The following is a 16,001-nucleotide window of genomic DNA, read 5'->3' on the forward strand; positions in this document are numbered from 1 at the left end:
TGAAAGCCAGTCGAATCCGACTCTAGGGATCATCTCGGCTTCCAAGCTAAAGAGCCAGCGCTGTCCGAAGACATCTCCGTGGTCATGTGGCCGGCATGACTAGACGCCAAGGCGCACGGAACGCTGTTACCTTCCCCCTGAAGCGGTACCTATTTATCTACTTGCAATTTCTGGCTTTGGAGCCACTGGGTTGGCAGGGGCTGGGGCCAGAGGCGGGAGCTCACTCCGTCATGTGGCACTCGGGTCTCGAACTGCGGAACTACCGACCTTCCGGTCTGCAGTTCAGCATCTTAACCACTTGAGCCACCGCAGCCCCGATCTACAAATACCCCGCACTAATTGGTGTACACTTCGCTGATGGTTTTACTAAGGTATTGTTGGATTGGAGCATTCAAAACGGCTACTTTCTTCCATGATGAGAAGAGAAAAGACTAATGTTTTCTAGCCATTTATTTTCTCTCCCTCTGAAGACAGACTTTCTTGCTTCTTCTCCTTTTGAAGCAGCTGTATTACACTTTCAGAACTGTTTACCGGCAACATTTCTCTTCGAAACCTTTACCGTAGCCAGAAGAGTGGCAGGAACGGGAGGAAATATAAAACTATTCATTGCAAAAGGTTTTAAATGATAAATTGCTGCCAGTGTGTGTGGAAAATGCTTTTGGTATCAAACTGAAATACAGATTTATTTATTTTTTTTTGTGCTTTTTGTGCACCACCGCTTTTATCTCCCCAGTGATAAATTATCCAGAACTGTTTTCGCTGTGCTGTTAGTAAGACAGTGGAAAATTCATCTGCTCATCTGTTTATGTCTCGGTGGTTTCAAATGCAATTTAGGAACTGAAGAACACCTACAGTCTTAATAGCTTTGCTTCTCTGGAACATGTGTATCTTATTAGAGGGTTCCCATAGGATCTCAGAATCTTTTTCCTGCTGTGTAATAGCAAACTGTTTTCTGTAGAGGGAGTTGTCGGTTTAAATTTGAACCGTAATGGACCTTAGAGCTTTGGTTGAAATCAGCATTCCATTAACAAGTGAGGATTGTTTTACTCGGTCTTACGTTACCTTCTAAATGTATGCCTTTCAGTTGCTGCTCAAACCGGGTGCCGTAATGTGTTGGTTAACATTTTCTTGCGAGTAGATGGGCGCCTTCAACCAATCCTGCAGTTCTCCTAAGCTGCTTGTGAGCCCCGTTGATCTGAAAATCAGAATTGCATGTAAACTCAGAGGTGGCCGCTGCGTTCTTAGTACTCCAGTTACGTTTCTGAACACTGTAGTGCCAATCTAAAGGGAACGGGGATCTTATAGTCCCCCGGGATGACTGCACTTCTTATGCTTTAATAAAAATTACAAAAAAAAGAAGAAGAAGAAATCATTGGAATGATGCAGCCTGAGTCCACCCATCCCAAGGACAGGGATATAAATCACTCTTTAAATCCATTTTTAGATCATTTTAATCAGGGCAATGGTGCTGCCAGCTAAACAGATTTAATTTGGTAACATGAGGATGGGGGTGTGTGGTTTCCCCGTTTGTGGTACGGTTACAGATAAAGCATGGTGAGAAACGGCTTCCACATGGCGCGGTCCCCCAACAGTTTCACTGCCCCAGGACCCCCCACTTTCCCCTGGGCCACTGGGTCTGTTGCAAATATTTTTTTAAAAATCTGCATTACAGTATTGTTATAGAACCATAGAATCACAGAATGTTAAGAGTTGGAAGGGACCTTGCAGGTCATCTAGTCCAACCCCCTGCACTCTGCAGGAGCACAGCCGAAAGAGAGCCCTACAACATACCCAAAAGATGGCCGTCCAGCCTCCGTTTGAAAACGCCCAGCGAAGGAGCATCCACCACCTCACGAGGCAGTCTGCTCCACTGCTCAACCACTCTCACAGTTAGGAAGTTTCTCCTGATGTTTAGCTGGTATCCACTCCCTTGTAATTTCCACCCATTAGACCTAGTCTTGCAATGAAGAGCAAGAGAGAATAGGTCTGCTCCGTCTTCTACAGGACGGCCCTTCAGATATTTGAAGACTGCAATCATGTCCCCTCTAAGCCTTCTCTTTCCCAGGCTAAACATCAATATACCATTCTAGTAATACATGTGACAGATTCGCTGAATTCACAGTTTTCATATATATATTTTTTAAAAAGTAAGTCTACAGCCTTTTCATTCCCTTGCAGAGAGATATCTCAGCATAGAAAGGGATAGAGAGACTTACTTTAAAAAAAAAAGAAACTGGGAATTCAGAGAATCTGTCAAACATATCATTGCAACGGTATATCAGTATAAGAATGTCCTAGTACTAATGTGTGTGTTTTTTTAAGTTAAAAGCCCCTCCCCAGTGGTCAGGGGAGGAAATGGCTGCCACAGGGACAGTGTCAGGGAAAATGGCTACCACGTGGGTGGGGAAATCTGTATCCCCCCCCCATGCAGCAATTATCCAGGCTTTACTGTGATATTTCCCAAAACTTCAGAACAAAGTGGGGATTGAGAAAGATTGGAGATAAGCCAGGGAAACCCCCGTAGGTACGTGAATGCATCGTGGTGCTGTGGGGAAGCAGGGAAAACCCCAACGGTGTTGACCCCAAGTGAGATGACCGGTGTGGAAATGGCCAACTCCATTCCAGATTAAAACTCCAGAAACTCTCAAAATCCCCTCATGTGACAGAGTCTTGCTTGGGGTCCTTTCCCTCCGGCTTTTCGATTGATGCTCGAAGTTCCTGTTCACGGTGGACAAAAATGCTTTGCTGTAAGCTGGCTTTCTCAAGGTTGGATCCAGCCACATCTTCTTGGAATGAAAAAGCAGGGGGTGTTCTCCTCGACCACCCAAAAAGGCCATGCTGGGGATCGTGGGACCTTTGTGGGGAACAACCATGTGGGCCAGAAGCTGTAGTTAAGACAGGAATTGGGCAAGATTGAGTGGGGAAATCTGCTACATCCAGTTCATTCCTGAGAAGTGATCAATCTCATTTGGGGCCGGATCTAGCAATCGTGAGCATGACAGGAATATAATAAATTGCTTTGTAATTCTCTGCAAAATTCAGAAGAGGCCTGCGCCAAAGATGGAGCAAACGAACACGGTTGCCAGCTTCAGATTTGGAAATTCCTGGAAATTCGAAGGTAGAGCCCGGGGAGGGTGCTCGATCAGGATACAGGGCTGTAGAGCCCACCCTCCAAAGCAGCCATTTTCTCCAGGGGAACTGATCTCTGTCGTCTGGAGATCAACTGGGCCAGAGGCAAAAGTTCTAGTTTAGCTCTTTGCATGCTTGCGCTTGTTTTCCCCATGCAGGGAACCAGGGGTCATTTCCTGCGGGAGCGCACAGGAGCGGAGCTCTGGCAGTAAGGAGCCCAGGGGGCGGGTACATGCAACAAGCCCTGCCCCCTGCTCCCAGCAGCCCTCAGTTGGGCCAGGAGGAGCAAGAAGCAGCCAGGAAAGTTGCAGAGCCGTCCCCCCCGGCCCACCCTCCTCTGTGAGGTAGCAATCCAAAACAGTCCAGTGGCACCTTTAAGGCCAAGGTTTATTCAGGTACAAGCTCTCCCTCCTCTGTGAGGACAGATCTGTGCGTCCCCCCTCCCCAATAGCTAGCTATCCAAAAGAGTCCAGTGGCACCTTTAAGACCAAGTTTTATTCAGGTACGAGCTCTCCCTCCTCTGTGAGGGCAGATCTGCACATGCCCCCCCCCCAATAGCTGTCAGCTATGCTGCCATGGGGGTTGGGATGGTCAGGCAGAGTCAGTGTAATTGCTATGGCATTCCTTTCTGTGCTTCGCGCTGAAATGCTTATCTGTAACGATGTGCAGGTGGGAGTATAGCTTTGGAAAAAGTGCAGAAAAGGGCAACTCGAATGATAAAAGGGTTGGAACACTTTCCCTATGAGGAAAGGTTAAAGCGCTTAGGGCTCTTTAGCTTGGAGAAAAGACGACTGAGGGGTGACATGATCGAGGTTTATAAGATTATGCATGGGAAAGAGCAGGTAAAGAAAGAGGTACTTTTCTCCCTTTCTCACAATACAAGAACTCGTGGGCACTCCATGAAATTGCTGAGCGGTCGGGTTAGAATGGATAAAAGGAAGTACTTCTTCACCCAAAGAGTGATTAACACTTGGAATTCACTGCCACAGGAAGTGGTGGGTGCTACAAGCATGGATGGCTTCAAAAGGGAATTAGATAAGCATATGGAGCAGAGGTCCATCAGTGGCTATTAGCCACAAGGTATAGCTAGGGGCTCTGGGGCAAGTGATGCTCTGTCTTCTTGGTGCTTGGGGGGGGGTCAACAGTGGGAGGGCTTCTAATGTCCTGGCCCCACTGCTGGACCTCCTGATGGCACTGGTATTTCTGGCCACTGTGTGACACAGAGTGTTGGACTGGATGGGCCTTTGGCCTGATCCAACATTGGCGTCTCTTATGTTCTTATGTTCTTATCTGCACATGCCCCCCCCCCCAATAGCTGTCAGCTATGCTGGCATGGGGGTTGGGATGGTCAGGCAGAGGCAGTGTAATTGCTATTGCATTCCTTTCTGTGCTTCACGCTGAAATGCTTATCTGTAACGATGTGCAGGTGGGAGTTGTGTTTGCTTTTTTCCAGGGAGCCGTGGGAGAAGGCGAGTTCCCAGCTTCGGCTAGAAACCGTTTGCTAGCTTCATCCCGCGCGGAAGGGTTCCTAATTGGCCAGCACAGTGGGTGTGTGTGCATACGAATACCCTATAATTATGTCCAAGGAGCAACTGCCATTCTTAACAGTGACAGTGAGCATCTATAGCTCTTCAATAAAAGTATTACCTTTTTTGAAAGCGTGTACTTCATTGCTGGCTGTGGGTTCTGACAATAGCTAGCAATCCAACACAGTCCAGTGGAACCTGAGTGGTGGGTGTTGCCTTCTGACACACTTCCGGTAATGTCAGGGGGTGTGGCATATGCAAATGAGTGATGCTGATGAGTTATGCTAATGAGATCCTGCGCCTCTTTTTCTATGAAATGACCCCTGGGGGAGCCTGAGGAGAACAGGGACCTCAGTGGGGTACAGTGCCACAGAGTCCACACTCCAAAGCATCCACTTTCTCCAGGGGAACTGATTTCGGCAGTTTAGAGATGAGCTGTAATTCCAGGGAGATGCCCAGGTCCCGCCTGGAGGCTGGCCTCCCTGTGACAACCCTCGCGCCCAAATCGCTCTGGATGCTCAAAATAACCTTCTCTCCTGTCTTTCAGCAGCTCAGCGCTCTGCTCTCCCAGCCCCGCTCTTCTCCTCCCGAGGTCCCGTTCTTCCCATGTTTGGCTCCGTGTGGCTTCATGCGCGGAGGGAATGTTCCTCTCCCCCTTCCCCCTTCTGTAAACAAACAAAGTCTTGCTTAACAAATGGATGTGCTCCTGCGATCCTCCTGATGAAAACGATAACCGTGATTAAAATATGAAATATTAAATTGCTCTCCCACAAAACAAGCTTGGGTTCTTCGCACTTCCTGAGGGCACTCTCTGGAAGGCTTTAAAGTAGACTCTAATAAAACTGGGATTATCTGCTCGTTCCCTCAACTTCCCTCCCGGTTCCCCTGAGAAATTGTTCCCTTGCCAGACAGCAGGCGCGTCTCCCTTTTGGAGCCGTAGCGGCGAACTCGTACATCTTTGACCAGATAATCTGCCGAGATGTGCGCAGAGTTATGCGCCCCAAGAGGCGTTGAGGCCTGGATTTGGCTCCTTTCGAACCCAAGGCCAGACACATCTGTGGCTGGAAACCCAGGCTTTCTTTTTTTAAATCGTATTTTTTTCTTCTTCTGTGCCTCCTTGATGGCATTGCTTCCGAAAATACTCTTTCAGTGGTTGGAAGCATGTATAGAGCTGTGAACCTTTGAAGGGTGCGTGTGAGTGATAACTTTTTGGGTTTGTTGTTCAGTTGCACAGTCGAGTCCGACTCTTCGCGACCCCATGGACCACATCACGCCAGGCCCTCCTGTCTTCCATCATGCTCCGGAGTTTGCTCAATTTCATGTCCGTTGCATCGATGACACTGTCTGACCATCTCATCCTTTGCCGTCCCCATCTTCTTTGACCTTCAGTCTTTCCCAGCATCAGGGTCTTCTCCAGTGAGTGCTCCCTTCGCATTGGGTGGCCAAAGTTTTTTTTTGGGGGGGGAGGGATGTGTAATAATTTCTGACCATTTGGGAGAAACATGGAGGGGGTGAAGTGGGGTTTGCCATTTTATTTTTGGCGTAAGCTGGGGACTTTTGTTGTAAGCTGCCTTGAACTATGAGGAAAGACAGGCTATAAAGTTTGGGTCCAGGGGCACCTTTAAGACCAACAAAGTTTAATTCTGGGGACATGCTTTCATGTGCATGCAGACCTACAGGCAGGGGTCATTTCCTGCAGGAGCGCACAGGAGCGGAGTTCCGGCAGTAAAGAGCCCAGGGGGCGGGCACATGCAACAAGCCCCACCCCCTGCAGTCCTCAGTCAGAGCAAGAAACAGCCAAGTAAGTTGCAGAGCTCACCCCGGCCCAAAACAGTCCAGTGGCACCTTTAAGACCAAGTTTTATTCAGGTACAAGCTCTCCCTCCTCTGCGAGGACAGATGTGCACGTTCCCCCCCCCGGCCCATCTTCAGGTACAAGCTCTCCCTCCTCTGTGAGCTAGCAATCTAAAACAGTCCAGTGGCACCTTTAAGACCAAGGTACAAGCTCTCCCTCCTCTGCGAGGACAGATCTGCACGTTCCCTCCCCCCCAGTACCTAGCAATCCAAAACAGTCCAGTGGCACCTTTAAGACCAAGTTTTATTCAGGCACAAGCTCTCCCTCCTCTGTGAGGACAGATCTGCACACACCCCCTCCAATAGCTAGCAATCCAAAACAGTCCAGTGGAGCCTGAGCGGTGGGTGTTGCCTTCCGACACACTTCCAGTGATGTCAGGGGGTGTGGCACATGCAAATGAGTTATGCTAATGAGTTATGCTAATGAGCTCCTGCACCTCTTTTTCTACGAAATGACCCCTGCCTACAGGCACCTGATGATATCTGAAGTTGACCACTTGTTGAGCTGAAGATCGGTTGCAAGACCAGCCTTTGAATGACTGGTGGGTCAATTGGGCTAAAAACTCAGCGATACCCTGACGCCGCCTGTTTGGCGCCTAATGCAGCAAACTAATTGTTCTTTCAGTTTTCCATTTTGGTCCTTTCCGCACTAGACCTTAAATCCTGCTTCAGCCCTGTCCCTGAACTCACATTCTACACCACACTCGAGTTCACCCCTGTAGTTATCTCAGGGTATTTTTTGTTTGCGCATTACATTGAGGTCACCCCCGTTTTGCCCCACACTTGCCCTGGGATAAACGGATGCTGTTATAAAGCAGGGATAAATGCAAGGTCTTGTGTCGCAAGATGAACTCTGAGGATAAAACCAGGGATGAGATCCAAGTGCAGAAAGGACCTTTGTGACGAAAAGTTATTTGACGGCGTCCATTGGGCATCATTAACGGCCTCCTGTGTGGTTGGCATGGATTGTCGAGGGAGGAAAGGCCATCCACGGCTGTTACGATTGCAAAACAGCGACAGCAGCCACTCCCAATGCAGCTCTCTACCTGTCGTGCATCTCAGATCTTTGGGACTAGTTTCAAAGCTGGGTCCGGGATAGGGTTGCTAGCCCCCAGGCAGAAGCTGGAGAGCTGGAGAACTCAGGAATCACAACCGATCTTTGGATGGCCATGGTCAGTTTCCCTGGAGAAAATGATAGCTTTGCGGGTTGGACCCTGTGGTGTCGTACCCTGCCGAGGTCCCTGCCCTCCCCAGACTCGACCGCCAGATCACCGGGCATGTCCCAAACTAGAACTGGCAGCCGCAAGGAAAACAGGCCCCGTTGTTTCCGTGAGAATCAGTCTTGACCAGTGTTCCCTCTAAGCTGAGTTGAGTGTGAGCCAGCTCACAGTTTTTAGCCTCCGGCTCACAGATTTTTGTCTCAGCTCAGGAAGGATGGGGCTCCAGAGCAAACTACTTTATGCGGTAGCCAAATGGCTCGCTCACAATTTTAATGCCAGGAGCTCACAAAGCAGAATTTTTGCTCACAAGACTCCACAGCGTAGAGGGAACATTGGTCTTGATCCCGTGCCCATTGGCTCAATTCTGATTGCCAGCCAGGCTGCTATTCTTCTTCCATTTTTTATATGTTTGTGTGTGTGCAGTGTGTGTGCGCACCTGGAAGTCATGGCGACCTCTGGCAAGACTGACCCCTACTGGGGGCCTGGAGGATATTCAGAGAGGGTGCTGAGTAAAGCCTGCCCCCACCTCCCGCCTCTGGTATCCCAAGGAGGTCTCCCATCCAAGGACTTGCCAGTGTTGAACCCACTCAGCTTCCGAGATCTGTTGAAATCGGGCTTGCCTGGGCTACCCGGGTCACTCTTGACCTAGTCTGGTGGTGTGGATTTGAGAATGTGTCTCCGTTTTTCACTTCAGAAAGAGCGACCAGGCTTGGACAGATGGAAGTCAGCGCCTGGCTCATGTGTGGCTACTTTTGGTGCAATTCACGGAACGCATGGCGAGGCGTCCTCTGCCGCTTTGTCATTTCTAAGGCCGCTCCGACCACATGCGTCGTCACTGTTTCTGCCACCGCACGGCTCAGTCGTAAATCCGGTAAAAGTACGGCTAAACACCTACCATGCACAGTAACACCGGCATACAAGGAAGTGATAAAAGCTTTAGATGTTTATGTCTGGGAAAAGCCTCCGAGTTATTATTGTGTGTGTCGATCGTATCATGTCTTCTTGAGTGTTCTAATTATGCTCCTCCATAAAACTCTCCGTGATTGCGCCATCTCCAAGGTCTCCGTGCTTCTTCCACACTTGCGTCATTTTGCCAGACGATCCCTGGCTGCTTATGTTGCCCAGAATGAGAGGCAGTAGTATATAGTGGTTGGAGTATGTGAGAGAGCCGGGTTTCAGTCCCCGGTGTGTCACGGAGGCTCACTGGGTGATCTTGGGCTTGCACACGAAAGCTTACACCCAGAATTGAACTTTGTTGGTCTTAAAGGTGCCACTGGACTCAAAATTTGCTTTAAACGCGTGTGTGTGTATAAAATACATGTTGTGAAAGTGGAGGCACTTTGTTGATCGCTTGATAGACTGTAGTCAATGATCAGTCTTGGTTACGCCTTATAAGCAAAGTCCGTTCGCAAACTTTTTGTGGCCGAAGTGAAGCACGCACTGATTACGAGAAGGCAGCCCCGTGGTGATAAGGATTCTGTCCGGCAGCAATTCAGGTTAATGTCTCAAGAAAGTTGTGATGATGTAAACCAGTTGAAACCAAAGGGGGAAATTCAGACTTGCAGCTTTGTTAAACGCAGTCATGTGGGGATAGTTTCACTTCTCCAGCGACCCTGGGTTTTGCTCAGCATCACATGGGCTTACACGGGTCGCCCTTAACACTGTACCGTGACTCAGCGAAAAGTATTTTCAGACGAGTCACTGCATTTCAGCAGCATTCCCCCCCCCCTTTGCTTCTGTCATGGTTAGGATTCTGACTCAGCTATAGGAGAAACCCTTTTTGCAGTGCTGACTAATCGTCAGCCTATTCCCTCATCCACTGGACTGTCTAGAGAAGGGGGCCAGGCACTCGGTCTGACATGGGCCACAGGAGTCGGACAAGCCCCTTAGTTACGTTAGAGTACCGTTATTCACTCCAGCTAGTTTAAAACTGAAATTTTGTCTTAAGAGGGAAGAAAATAGGACAGTGCCGTGGGATTGTTTCCTACTTAATTGCTCCCATTCTGGATGGTGCTGGTGAAACACTGTAATGTCTTCTTGGTTCTTAAGGACATAAGAGCATAAGAGAAGCCAATGTTGGGTCAGGCCAGTGGCCCACCCAGTCCAACACTCTGTGTCACACAGTGGCCAAGAATACCAGGTGCCATCAGGAGGTCCAGCAGTGGAGCCAGGACTCCAGAAGCCCTCATAAGAGAAGCCAGTGTTGGATCAGGCCAAAGACCAGTCCAACACTCTGTGTCACACAGTGGCCAGAAATCAGGTGCCATCAGGACGTCCAGCAGTGGGACCAGGACTCCAGAAGCCCTCTCACTGTTCCCCTCCCCCCCAAGCACCAAGAACACAGAGCATCCCTTGCCCCAGGCCGAGAGTTCCTATCTATACCTTAAGGACCTAAGAACATAAGAGAAGCCCATGTTGGATCAGGCCAAAGACCCACCCAGTCCAACACTCTGTGTCACACAGTGGCCAGAAATACCAGGTGCCATCAGGAGGTCCAGCAGTGGGACCAGGACTCCAGAAGCCCTCTCACTGTTCCCCTCCCCCCCAAGCACCAAGAACACAGAGCATCCCTTGCCCCAGGCCGAGAGTTCCTATCTATACCTTAAGGACCTAAGAACATAAGAGAAGCCCATGTTGGATCAGGCCAAAGGCCCACCCAGTCCAACACTGTCTGTCACACAGTGGCCAAAAGTACCAGGTGCCATCAGGAGGTCCAACCGTGGGGCCAGGACTCCAGAAGCCCTCCCACTGTTGCCCCCCCCCCAAGCACCAAGAACACAGAGCATCCCTTGCCCCAGCCTGAGAATTCCTGTCTATACCTTTCCTCCGAAGCGGTACCTCTCTATCTACTTGCAATTTCTTGCTTTCGACCTGCTAGGTTGGCAGGAGCCGGGGCCAGAGATGGGAGCTTACTCCGTCACGCGGCACACTCGGGTCTCGAACTGCCGAACTACAGACCTTCCAGTCTGCAGCTCAGAATCTTAACCTCTGAGCCACCGCAGCCCCTCATGTAACTTGATAGGAAGGTCCATAACCTTTTGTGCCATAACAGAAAAGGGCCTCACCGTCTTTCGTGCAGCTGGTAGGACGGGACCTCGGAAGATCTCAGCTGGTGGGCCTGTTGAGGTGAGAAAAGGCAGTCCTTCAGATTCCCAGGTCCTAGAATATCCAGGGCACCTTTAAGTGTCCCCAGGAACAAACTGAAAACCAGTATAAATTCCTGATAATGGTCGCCATAGCTGTCACCTATTTGCAGCCTTGAACCAGCTGAAGTTTTCAAAACAGCCTTCCAGGGCAGGCCTACTTAGAGCTCATTGTAGTAGTCCAGTTTGTATGCGATCAATGCACGGAGGTACAAGGTGGGGGATTTTCCGTGTTTCGTTTCTGTGCGAAAGGCTTTCCGTTTCTGAAGCGTCCTCGTCTCACAAGACGAATAGCAATGGACGGATGCAATTGCCAATGAAAGGTGAGGCGGGCTTGGCAGTTTCAAAGTAATAATTAATGTTTTTCAGGTGACAGTGCTTTGGAGCGGCATGTGAGAGTTCCTCTGTGTTTTATTGGTTTTGGCAACGGGGAGTGGGGGGAAACCACAAATACATATGATAATCGAAATAAAAAATGAAGTTGTGAATTTGACAGCGGGGGGCCTCCGGGCTGCGGGGTGGGGGGCTGGCATGCTGGCCCCTGTGCCTGTGCCTCCTGTTTCGGCAGGGAGGGGGGGAGGGCAGGAGCAGTTATTTGACAGCGGGGGGCCTCCGGGCTGGAAGGAACAGCAGCAGAGAAGCGGCCTGAGTCAGGAGGGAAAGCGGCGTATGAATGCCTTTAATCAGTTTCAGTAGGTATTTGTGTTGGTCTGTGGTAGAAGAACGGAATTTGAGTCCGGCAGCACCTCAGAGACCAACATGGTGTCTGACGAAGGGGGCTTTTTGACTCTCGGAAGCCCATACCCCGAAAATCGAGAGGTGGTACTGGGTTCGAATCCGGGTCTTCTGCCTTTGAAAAATTACTTCATGCAAAACTTTTTAATGCATTTTAGGCTCCCCCCCCCTTAAAACTAGGGTGACCAGATGTCCTCTTTTTAAAGGACGTGTCCTCTTTATTTTTGGTGTCTTTCCTCTTTGGGGCTCTTTTTTAAAAAAAATGACGAAAATGTCCTCTTTTGGAGTTGGAAGGTTAGGAATATTCGTAGTTAGTAGCGATGACCACAGCTTAAGTAGGAAGGGTATTTAAAAGGAGATTTGTCACATCGATCGCTTGTTTGAAGTAGTAGTCAATCTGGAAATATGTCCCTTTTCTTTGCTTTTCAAAATATGGTAACCCTGACTAAAATTTAAAGCATATTAATGGCATTTGCAATGCAACGGCAAGGAAGAAGTCCTCGTGCTGGTGTAATGGACGGACTCTACCCAAGATCAGCGGGCCTAGAAAACTTTGGTTAAGTCCTCATGAAAATGAAGGATGACATTTATATATGGAAAGTTATTCTTGTCTTTGTAAATATTTTAGTTAAATAGAAACTTAAAACATATTAATGGCACCTGCGGAACAGCTACATCTTTTTGGTTTTATTGCTTCTTTTGCCCCTTTTAGCCACGGCGTTCTTGACTCAGTGACTGCAGCGCTTACAGGGTTGATTAATCTGTTTCTGGGATGTGCGTTCTGGGGCTGAAATTCCCAGGGGTGCCAGGTCCTTGCCTCATGCCGGCAGGGGGTGGGAGGGAGATTTCCGGGAGTGGGGGGGGGTTGATGTAACCGTGCACAACTTCCCCCCATGTGATGACATCACACGGAAGTGTTGTCATCATGCCAGGGACCTTGCGTGGCAACACTGTTTTGGGGGCAAACTCTATGATAAAATTGGACTTAAACCATAGTTTTGCCCAGGGCTCTTTCTATAGCAGGGACTCCTTTGCGTATTAGGCGACACCTCCCCTAATGTAGCCAATCCTCCCAAGAGCTGACAGTAGCCCCTGTAAGAAGAGCTCCGTAAGCTCTTGGAGGATTGGCTACATTAGGGGGTGCGTCGCCTAATATGCAAAGGAGTTCCTGCTACAAAAAGAGCCTGGACCAGACTGTCACCACGCGGCGTCCCTGGCGAGATGATGTCACTTCTGCATGACATCATCACATTGGGGACGTCATGTGGGGTTGTGGCTGTTGGGACGGGGCTTTCCCACGCTTCCCCCACTGGCCAACTGGCCGACAGCGGGCAGGAGCCCATGAAATCAGGGGGGTCCCCTGCTCCCACCTGGGGATTGGCAACCCTAGAAAGTCCATGTGTTGCCCCTTTCACAAGAAATGACAGTCATGTGTGTTGGGAGAGTGGCGTGTAAGCTGGCACCTTCTCACATTCTAAATAATGCAGTTTCAATCCACTACAGCGACCATTTGCAAGCGGATTTTGCCATTTCACACAGTGAAAGCCAATGGCAAAATGCACTGAAAGTGCATTACTTTGTGTGTGTGGAAGCAGCGGTCAAGCTTAATGACTGTGAAGATCCTTTCCTCTTCTCTCTAGTGTGGATTTTCCTCTGACCAACCGCGCTCACTCCAGCTGGTAGTAGGTAGTAGCGGTGAAATTCAGACTTCTTTATGGGTCATTCAGCGAGTCATGATGGGAGAACTCTGTACATTTCGAAGTGCTTCCACTGGAGCAAGTAATTGGTTTGCATTTCTTCAAGCGCGTGCCGAGGAGAACTGAGATTCCTAGCCCACCGAACAGCTCTGCAAGGAGTGTGAGGGAACTCCTGTTTCTGTTACTATAGCGACCGGAACATTATCCTGGTTCACATGGATACCTTTTCAGAGCAGGGCCGCGCAGGATTTTGCACAGCTAAAAATGCGCCATTCTTCACTCTTCGGTGCATTGAGTCATTTGAAGATTATATTACATTTGTCTTGGTTGCGAAATGGGAAACAGGCTCTCCAGCTGCAACGTGACACTTTAATATTAAATGGGTTTTAATGGAATTTCTTATGACAAATTGCTAGCCATAATTAGACAGGAGAGTGTTGCCAAATGGGATATATGAATTATTCTTTGTGTGTGTGTGTGTGTTTTCTTCCCCCAGCTACCCAGAACACGTACAATATAGTTCCCGCCACTGTCTCTTATAAATAAGCTGTTTGGGGGTGCTGTAGTCCCCCGGGGTCCCTAACCTTTTTGAGCCTCCGGGCACATCTGGAATTCTGATACGGTGTGGTGGGCACAGCAAGAAAACGGCTGCCACAAAATAGCACAGCCAGCCACAAAATGGCTGCCAGAGCTTAAACTGCAAGGACACCGTTGTAGGCAGCCAAGGCAGCATTTAAAAAATAAAAATAAAATCTGCACAGCCAATCAGCAGTCCTGCTAAGTAAAAGCCTTATCTGGCCCCACCCACTTCGTAAAACCACAGGCGCCCATGTTGGGGACTCTTGCTAGAGTCCGTCTCCAGGTAGCACAAAACCTCTAAAAAGATCTGACCAACTTTGCTCCCGGGAGACTGCCTGTTAGTTAAAAGTACCATGTGAGGTTCTTCACTCTTAGAGGTGAGGTGGTCAGTTATCGGCAAGAAGGCCTCTTCTGTGGCGGCACCCAAATGCCGGAAGTCTGCTTAGTCAAGTTGGCCTGATGCCATCTTTACTGACATAAAAACTCCAGGCAAAATCCTGTTTTGCATGCTTGTACGCATTCATACATGAAGTTGCCTTATCACAGGGCCTCAGCCCATCAAGGTCGGTATCATCTACTCAGACCGGCCGCGGCTCTCCTGGGTTTCAGGCAGAAAAGGGTCTTTCCCATCACCACCTGCCTGGTCCTTTTAACGGGAGAGGCGACGATCGAACCTGGGACCTTCCGCGTGGCCAAACAGACACACTGACACTCAGCCACAGCCCCGCCTCACGAAAATCCTGCTCCTTCATGCTCTTAATGATGTTCAAGAGTTAATCTGGGTTTGCTGTTTCTTGCACTTTAAACCTACTTGCTTCATTCCCAAAGCAAAAAAACAAAACAAAACAATTCTGCTTCTCCAGTTTGGTGTCGTGGTTAAGTGCGTGGACTCTAATCTGGGAGAACTGGGTTTGATTCCCCACTCCTCCACTTGCACCTGTTGGATGACCTTGGATAAGCCGTAGTTCTGATAAGAGCTGTCCTTGAAAAAGAGCCGTTTCTGTCAGAGCTCTCTCAGCCCCACCTACCTCACAGGGTGTCTGTCTGTTGTGGAGAGGGGAAGGGAAAGGAGATTGTAAGCCGCTCTGAGACTCCCTTGGGTAGTGAAGGGCAAGGGGTATAAATCCAATCTCCTCCTCCTCCTCCTCTTCTTCTTCTTCGTCTTCCTCCTTCATCTCATTGAAGCAGAAAGTGCTTTTAGAAGATCTCTGGAGGCATTGCCTTTGTATCCACGGGGAGGAGCCTTTTGGAAACCGCCGCCCCACTACAGGAGGATGCTGGGCATGAAACCACACTGCGTTTCGTAACCGTCCTTCTCCCTTGGACGCCACTTTGTGGTCGCTCCTGCGTCCATGCATCCCTTGGCGGCCATTTTGTGGTGGCTCTGACTTTCTCAAAATTCCCAAAGTGCCAGCAGACTCAATTAGACTGAGGATGCCTCACGTATGTATGTGGGATCACTTCCAAACATCACCCCGTGTGTGCTAGAGATGAATTTGTAATAGTCTGTGTAAGACGATAAGGAGGTGCCAATAGTTCCTTAGTCTATAGTGAAGCAGGAACCTTGCAGATCGATCAAAACAGGTCGCCGTGTCATGTTAGTCTGTCTGTAACAGGAGAAAAGAGCAAGAGTCCAGCAGCACCTTAACGCCTAACAAAATCTGTGGCCGGGGAGGCGCTCTCATGAGTCACTGCAGTCACTTCTTCAGATACAGCTAGAATGGGAGTCCGTCTGTCCTTTATATCTTGGCGAGCGGAGCGATTTCAGATCCAAGATATAAGGACAGAGGGACTCACGTTCTAGCTGTGTCTGAAAAAGAGCTCCCTCCCCTCCCTCACGGCCCCCCCCCCCCCTGCCACACATTGTGTTGGTCTTTCAGGTGCTCCTGGACTCCTGGTCTTTCCCAAGGAATTTTGCAAGCTATCCGTGCTGCTAGGGTGAGTGTCTGCGTGTTGGCTGAAGTTCATGTATACTCAACTGAATGCAGTTTCATCCCCGCTTACCCTTGCCTCCATCTTGCTGGGTGGGCAGGAAGTCTGGGGAAATTATGTGGGAGGACCCAGGAGGTAAGAGAGCTACGACACTGGAAATCTGTTGTTGTGGAGAAGAGGACCGGAG

The sequence above is a fragment of the Gekko japonicus genome, unplaced genomic scaffold (genome assembly GCF_001447785.1).
Source record: "Gekko japonicus isolate JY-2015 unplaced genomic scaffold, Gekko_japonicus_V1.1 scaffold1854, whole genome shotgun sequence".
NCBI lineage: Eukaryota > Metazoa > Chordata > Lepidosauria > Squamata > Gekkonidae > Gekko > Gekko japonicus.